This window comes from Engystomops pustulosus, chromosome 1, assembly GCF_040894005.1.
Source record: "Engystomops pustulosus chromosome 1, aEngPut4.maternal, whole genome shotgun sequence".
Lineage (NCBI taxonomy): Eukaryota > Metazoa > Chordata > Amphibia > Anura > Leptodactylidae > Engystomops > Engystomops pustulosus.
The window spans coordinates 249,770,823-249,779,620 of NC_092411.1; the positions used below are offsets into that span (position 1 = coordinate 249,770,823).

The 8,798-nt window shown below is 41.4% G+C and overlaps 1 protein-coding gene across 2 annotated transcripts in view; it reads right to left on the reverse strand.

Annotated features, from left to right (window-relative positions):
- The window catches only part of CRACD (capping protein inhibiting regulator of actin dynamics), a 110,482-nt gene extending 102,174 nt beyond the window's left edge, over positions 1-8,308 (reverse strand). For both annotated transcript variants that reach the window (XM_072124044.1, XM_072124037.1), the window contains exon 1: positions 8,154-8,308. The gene's annotated coding sequence lies outside the window, so the exon portion shown is untranslated. The remainder of the gene's footprint in view (positions 1-8,153) is intronic.
- Between the last annotated feature and the right edge of the window lie 490 nt (positions 8,309-8,798).

The window sequence follows — 8,798 nt, forward strand, 5'->3', positions numbered from 1 at the left end:
ACATGAAGAGTAAGTCTGACAAATGAATTTTTAAAACACATCTACCAAAGAGTGGTAGTTTCATAGTTACTTTGTAGAGGATATAAAGATATAAAGAGTATATATAAATATAGATGAAAGTGAACATGTCACCAGGAATCTAATTTTTAGCTGGTGGCAGCTTCAAATAGCCTGTGTCATGCTGATTTTTAAAGTGCCTTTGTCAGCATTCTGGATCATTTTAGTACTGTATAATAGTTAATTTCACAGTATCTGGCTCCCTGCCAGCAGTGTGTGGTGAGTCCCAGGGGAGGGGCAGCTACAGCCTGTGTGTGCCACCATCCCCCTCTCTCCCCAGCCTGCACAATGCACATGACTGGAAGTGGAGAGGGAGTTGCATGAGTGTGGAGGAGACTGACACAGGCACAAACAGGTTGCAGCTTCCCCCTCCCGGGGACTCGCCAAACACTGCTGGCAGGGAGCCAAGTAATGTGTAATAAACTTATATAAACTACTGAAATGATTCAGAATGCTGACAAAAAAAATTTATAAAACCATCACAGCACAGGCTATTGGAACCTGTACCAAGCTAAAAATGACATTCCTGCTGACGCTGTTTGCTTTAATGGCCAGTGGCCATAGTACCCATTTAAGACTGTTTTGAGAATGCCACCCAGGTAAAATATCAGTCCCAAAAGAGCCTGACCTAAGACTGTTATTGGAGATCATCATTCTCTGCTCTACTTTGGTGCATGGCTTGTCTGACTATTGATAAATCTAGTCTTCTCCGGCAATGGTGGGAGGATGGCACCTGCAAGGGATCACTAGTGACAAGTAGGGTTAGAGCGAGCGCTAGAGGTGGCAGTCACACCTGGGCCTGGAGCGCCACATAAGAAGAAGCTGGTTTTATGTTTGGCACATGACAGGAGGTAGCGGTCACACACAGATACACAGTATTCTGAAAAATTATAACCGCACACAAACCGAAAGAGTGGAGATTATATAATGAATTTTCACTGCTGACAGATGGCATTCAAGAAATTATCTCAGTATAGCATGACAGTACTGCTCCAAGATCCATGTATACCTGGCGTATTATCCGATTTCTGATAGATATGAGACAGATGATAGGTAGATAGATAGATAGATAGATAGATAGATAGATAGATAGATAGATAGATATAGGAAGGAGATTCAAGGCAGCACAACCTCTGTAGCCGGGTGCAAGATCCGCAATCCGTGGCAAAGGATTCTTGATATATTAAAGCAAAAGCAGCAGCACTCCGGTGATGAATTAAAGCTGGGTGATCTTTATTTCAAGGGTGCAACGTTTCGGTGTGTCCACCTTTTTCAAGCATACAAACAAGTGACCAGCATTTGCATATATATAGCCCAACCCACATTCTGATTGGGTAACAGCATATTTGTGCAATATAGGAACATATACAATATATTATATAACAAACGACCGTGCTATGTTACAAGTAGATAAACATAATATCTGATGTGGATAATTGAGTGATTTGGTGAAAATACAGTGTATTAAAAACAATAGTGTTGCCTCTGGAGAAAGGACCGCCCCATCGTCAATAGAGAGCCAATCGAAAAGAGTGTATACAAAACGTCTGCTACAAAGTACCGTTCCTTGTTGTCACTGTCTCCCGGGATACGAGGGGGTTGCGCCAACTTTGATCCAGAATACCGGAAGTGCAGCGTGCATCAGGGGTAGAAGGCCGAGGTCCGGCCAGCAGGACCAGTTTGCGCATGCGCACTTGAACAAAAATGATGGCGGCGGCCATTTTGGTTAAGGGAGCCGATCGGAGACAGGACAAATACAGTGGAAAAACAGGTAAGTGATTAGGGAAAACTGGAACCACGCTATAGGTCGGGCTCACACTATCGACCAGTACATAGTCAGTGTGGAACAAAGGGACTAGCGAAGCACTCAGGAGCCGCGAATTAGCAGTTCTTTTGTGCCATCACTTATCGTCCCATCGACCTCAAGCATATGTGGGACAGTTGAGGGGTAATAACCCAAAATAGTAAAAATTGCTTCTCAACAGAACTGAAGGAAGGTGTCATCAATTGTAGCAGACATACACTGAAAGATTCGTGGACGAATGGGGACAATCGGTGCTGCCAGAGAGGCATCTAAGGAGAAAAGAGAGAAAAAACATAGTTACATATTGAATAAAATATATACATAAAGCTGGAAGGGGGTTCTCCCCTAGACAAATATACTTATAACTTGGGAATATCATGACAGGTATAACAGGCATACTGACAGAGCCAGTGATTTAAACACATTACGTAATGTTAGTTACATTGAATTCAATATTTAGCCCAAGGGGTTGTAGTGTTTGGAGACGGTGGATCCACTCAAGTTCCCTCTTTCTTAGCATAGATTCCCTGTTGCCTCCTCTCCTAGGGGGCGGGATATGGTCAATTAACTGGAATTTAAGATGGGACTCCTTGTGACCTTTTTCAGAAAAATGGCTGCTGACAGGGAGATCTAATCTTCGTTTGCGTATCGTATATCGGTGCTGTGTGAATCTGGTTTTAAAATCGAGGGTGGTTTCACCAATATAAACCAGGTTACACGGGCAAGACAATTTGTATATCACGAATTCGCTAGTACAATCCAGGTAATGTTTTATGCGATAGGTCGTGTCATTATGCGTGAATGTGTCGCCTTTAATGACATGTGAACAGTTGACGCATGAGCGACAGGGAAAGCAACCCTTTTTAATTGGTCCACTGATGGTTTTCTGGATGGATTTGCTAAGGGGACCTACGTCTGATTTAACCAGGCGATCTCTGATATTTTTAGAGCGTCTGTATGACAGTAATGGAAAATTATTAAATTCAGGGACACCAGACGGTTCACTGGCCAAGATGCGCCAGTGTTTGCGTATGATTTTTGTGATATTGTCACTATTGTCGTTAAACGTTGTGACAAAGGGAATCCTAGCAAAAGGCTCTGTATTTTTGGTGGAGGATAACAGCTCATATCGATTTTTTCTGTGTGCAATGTCCAGATTTTTATTGATTGTTTTTTTAGGGTATCCCCGGTGGCGAAATTTGGAAACCATTTGTTGAATATTCTTGTGATATTTAGCGTCATCTGAGGATATTCTTTTGACTCTTAGAAATTGACTTAAAGGCAAAGACTCGACCATGGGGCGTGGATGATTGCTTTCGTATCGTAGAATGGTGTTTCTGTCAGTCGGTTTAGTGTATAGATCCGTGTGGATACCTTGGTTAGTACGTATGACCTGGACATCCAGGAATTGTACCATATCTGTGGAATGAACAACCGTGAATTTGATGTCAGAATCAATAGTATTCAAATACTCATGGAATTCAAGAAGTTCCTGGGTGGAGGCGGTCCAGAGGAGGACCGCCTCCACCCAGGAACTTCTTGAATTCCATGAGTATTTGAATACTATTGATTCTGACATCAAATTCACGGTTGTTCATTCCACAGATATGGTACAATTCCTGGATGTCCAGGTCATACGTACTAACCAAGGTATCCACACGGATCTATACACTAAACCGACTGACAGAAACACCATTCTACGATACGAAAGCAATCATCCACGCCCCATGGTCGAGTCTTTGCCTTTAAGTCAATTTCTAAGAGTCAAAAGAATATCCTCAGATGACGCTAAATATCACAAGAATATTCAACAAATGGTTTCCAAATTTCGCCACCGGGGATACCCTAAAAAAACAATCAATAAAAATCTGGACATTGCACACAGAAAAAATCGATATGAGCTGTTATCCTCCACCAAAAATACAGAGCCTTTTGCTAGGATTCCCTTTGTCACAACGTTTAACGACAATAGTGACAATATCACAAAAATCATACGCAAACACTGGCGCATCTTGGCCAGTGAACCGTCTGGTGTCCCTGAATTTAATAATTTTCCATTACTGTCATACAGACGCTCTAAAAATATCAGAGATCGCCTGGTTAAATCAGACGTAGGTCCCCTTAGCAAATCCATCCAGAAAACCATCAGTGGACCAATTAAAAAGGGTTGCTTTCCCTGTCGCTCATGCGTCAACTGTTCACATGTCATTAAAGGCGACACATTCACGCATAATGACACGACCTATCGCATAAAACATTACCTGGATTGTACTAGCGAATTCGTGATATACAAATTGTCTTGCCCGTGTAACCTGGTTTATATTGGTGAAACCACCCTCGATTTTAAAACCAGATTCACACAGCACCGATATACGATACGCAAACGAAGATTAGATCTCCCTGTCAGCAGGCATTTTTCTGAAAAAGGTCACAAGGAGTCCCATCTTAAATTCCAGTTAATTGACCATATCCCGCCCCCTAGGAGAGGAGGCAACAGGGAATCTATGCTAAGAAAGAGGGAACTTGAGTGGATCCACCGTCTCCAAACACTACAACCCCTTGGGCTAAATATTGAATTCAATGTAACTAACATTACGTAATGTGTTTAAATCACTGGCTCTGTCAGTATGCCTGTTATACCTGTCATGATATTCCCAAGTTATAAGTATATTTGTCTAGGGGAGAACCCCCTTCCAGCTTTATGTATATATTTTATTCAATATGTAACTATGTTTTTTCTCTCTTTTCTCCTTAGATGCCTCTCTGGCAGCACCGATTGTCCCCATTCGTCCACGAATCTTTCAGTGTATGTCTGCTACAATTGATGACACCTTCCTTCAGTTCTGTTGAGAAGCAATTTTTACTATTTTGGGTTATTACCCCTCAACTGTCCCACATATGCTTGAGGTCGATGGGACGATAAGTGATGGCACAAAAGAACTGCTAATTCGCGGCTCCTGAGTGCTTCGCTAGTCCCTTTGTTCCACACTGACTATGTACTGGTCGATAGTGTGAGCCCGACCTATAGCGTGGTTCCAGTTTTCCCTAATCACTTACCTGTTTTTCCACTGTATTTGTCCTGTCTCCGATCGGCTCCCTTAACCAAAATGGCCGCCGCCATCATTTTTGTTCAAGTGCGCATGCGCAAACTGGTCCTGCTGGCCGGACCTCGGCCTTCTACCCCTGATGCACGCTGCACTTCCGGTATTCTGGATCAAAGTTGGCGCAACCCCCTCGTATTCCGGGAGACAGTGACAACAAGGAACGGTACTTTGTAGCAGACGTTTTGTATACACTCTTTTCGATTGGCTCTCTATTGACGATGGGGCGGTCCTTTCTCCAGAGGCAACACTATTGTTTTTAATACACTGTATTTTCACCAAATCACTCAATTATCCACATCAGATATTATGTTTATCTACTTGTAACATAGCACGGTCGTTTGTTATATAATATATTGTATATGTTCCTATATTGCACAAATATGTTGTTACCCAATCAGAATGTGGGTTGGGCTATATATATGCAAATGCTGGTCACTTGTTTGTATGCTTGAAAAAGGTGGACGCACCGAAACGTTGCACCCTTGAAATAAAGATCACCCAGCTTTAATTCATCACCGGAGTGCTGCTGCTTTTGCTTTAATATAGATAGATAGATAGATAGATAGATAGATAGGTAGGTAGGTAGATAGATAGATAGATAGATAGATAGATAGATAGATAGATAGATAGGTAGGTAGGTAGATAGATAGATAGATAGATAGATAGATAGATAGATAGATAGATAGATAGATAGATAGATAGGTAGGTAGGTAGGTAGGAAGATAGATAGATAGATAGATAGATAGATAGATAGATAGATAGATAGATAGATAGATAGATAGATAGATAGATAGATAGATAGATGTGCTTGAGAAAGGTGTAAACTCACACCAAAACGTCGCGGTTCATGGAATAAAGGTTCACCCCCTTTCAACACTACTTGGAGTGCTGCCTCTTCACTTTGATATATTTGTGATTCTCCACCAAGGAATCACCGGCTACTGCACTCACTGCACTCACAGATAGATAGATAGATAGATAGATAGATAGATAGATAGATAGATAGATAGACATATGGATGGATAGTTAGATGAGAGATAGATAGATAGATAGATAGATAGATAGATATGAGATAGATAGATGATAGATGGAAATAAGACAGGTAGATAGGTGATAGATAGATAGATAGATAGATAGAAATAAGACAGGTAGATAGGTGATAGATATAGGATAGATAGAATTAGATTAATCTAATAACATGTATAAATTACCCCACGGTACTGAGGATGATATCTGATGTACGCTGTACATGTAACATCCACAATAACCCCTATTTATTGCCATTTATGGGGAACACAGACCCGGCTGACAGGTTAATGAATTGAAAATTAGCTAAGGAATATTTACCAGCGGCCCTGCAGCCATAAACAGCACTTACCCTTTTATCTGCCCTTCCCCCTGCAGCACTCCCACTTGCAGATCAGTTTCCCAACCATTATTGAGGAGGCATTAAATTTTCACAAAGCAAGGAGGCTGATACTAGGTTTCTTTTAACTCTTTCTCTGGACATGTACACGACTCATCTTCACGGTACAAAGCATTTCAGGTGTGAACTGAATGTATTGCTTCCTTCTTTAGGATGTGAGCAGCTTTAGCCTCAAATAGTATAACATGTAAGGGTGTAGGAGATGTGGCCAATAAGAGAACACCCCTGCTCCTCCAACATCCGAAACTGTGGGTGCTATAGGAGGGGCATTGTTTGTTTACAAGCAGTTTGTTCCTACATACTACTACAGGCGGTCCCCTACTTAAGAACACCTGACTTACAGACGACCCCTAGTTACAAACAGACCTCTGGATGTTGGTATTTACTGTACTTTAGTCCTAGGCTACAATAATCATCTGTAGGAGTTATAAAAGGCGTCTGCAATTAAGATTTATTGTTAATCCTGGTTCTTATGACAACCCAACATTTTTAAAATCCAATTGTCACAGAGACCAAAATAATTCTGGCTGGGATTACAATTATAAAGTATACAGTTCCGACTTACATACAAATTCAACTTAAGAACTGACCTTCAGAACCTACGCCTGTACTATGGGATGACTTACATAGAGAATTCATATGTTAACTAAACAAGGTCCCCATCAAATAACTGGGGTTCAGGAGGTAAAACATTGTATTGCTAACATTGGTAACAAGTTTGTAGCATCTTATGCCACTTCTCTTTATCCTCTACTTCTTTATATTGGATGGAGATGAAATTCTGTATAGTAGATTTACTCCTATAAGAAGTGGTTTGGATACTACCAAATGGTATAAATGAAATAATAGAATAAAGACTTAGCAATGACCAAAAAACGGATAAACATTACCATCAGAGTGGATTCTATGCTTCCTACCCCTAGTAAGTGTGTAATGGAATGTATCTATAGTAATAGTGAGTTACAATGACACCTAACATCTGGCCTGGTGACAGCCACCGAGCTCCAGATGTGACATCTACCGGCAGAGGGACAGGCAAGACACCCAGAAATAAGAGAAAGGATTACAATTACAGACTTAGATTTTTTTAAGTTTTTTTTTTTTGCTTTCTGACATTTGCATATGTAAATGATGAGAAATGGCTGCTGTAACTGGTATAAAGGTACATTTAGAGGACAAGTGCTTTATAGAGGCTTTCCCTAGTCTACGGACAAAGGGATGAGGATCCAGCACAGACAATGCAAGAATTCTGCTGAGTCTACAAAAGACGGTAAAGAACAAATTCGCCAGACCTGGTGTGTAGAATAGAAGGAAGGCTACAGACACAATGGACTGTCAGCTTCCAAGGTTACACTACTATTATATAGCAGGGATGCCCGGGGCTCACTACAGCAGCCCCCCGCTGTCACCCTGCCCCAGACACTATACAGCTGGGTGTACTACAATACACACCCCAGGGAAGGCGGGCCCCGGGAATGACTACAAGGAAAACGCACCCGTCACCCTGGTATATTAGCGATTAACCCATTCAATCACATGCGGTACTGCAGAACCGTACTGGGGATTAACCCCCTGTGGTTACAATATAAAGAAGTGATTATTAATGGGGAAGCAATGTATTAATTTATCATCTTCAGCGCAATACTGCAAAATCAATGGCTTAATGTGAAGCTGATAAGAAGGCATCATCCCTCAGCTCTCCATGGCCAGACAATAGCACATCTGCCTGTAGAGCCAGGGATGGAGACAAAGCAGAGCCTACCTTATAGAGCAGATGATGTGCGGCACAAGTGTCTCCAGCCTGTGTGTGCTGCCTCCATGGCTGCTCGCCTCACAGCTGATGCTTGCTGCCACACCATGGCAATGTAAGAGGAGCAGTCACATGCTCCAGCCGGCACACACAGCCAGCCTACCCAGGGACTAGCACTCTCACCGTCCTCACTACTCTCAGGGGGACGAGGGGGGTAATGCATGTATCTGCCACCGCAGACAAAGGGACATTGATGATCTAATCGGATGTTATGAATGGGAGTATATATGTAGCGCCACCATATTCTGTAGTGCGGTACAATGTGATGCAAACAGTAGGGAGGAGGTAGGGTAAAAATGTTAAATAATTTTAACAAAATATATTAAATGTTCACTGTCCATATTTATCTATCTCATATCTATCTATACATTTCTATATCTATCAATCTCCTATGTATCTATCTCATAACTATCTATCTATCTATACATTTCTATATCTATCTATCTCCCATATATCAATATATCTATCTTCTATCTATCTATCTATCTATCTATCTATCTATCTATCTATCTATCTATCTATCATCTGTTTTATGTATATATATCTCATGTCTATCTATACATTTCTCTATTTATCTATCTCATATCTATCTGTACA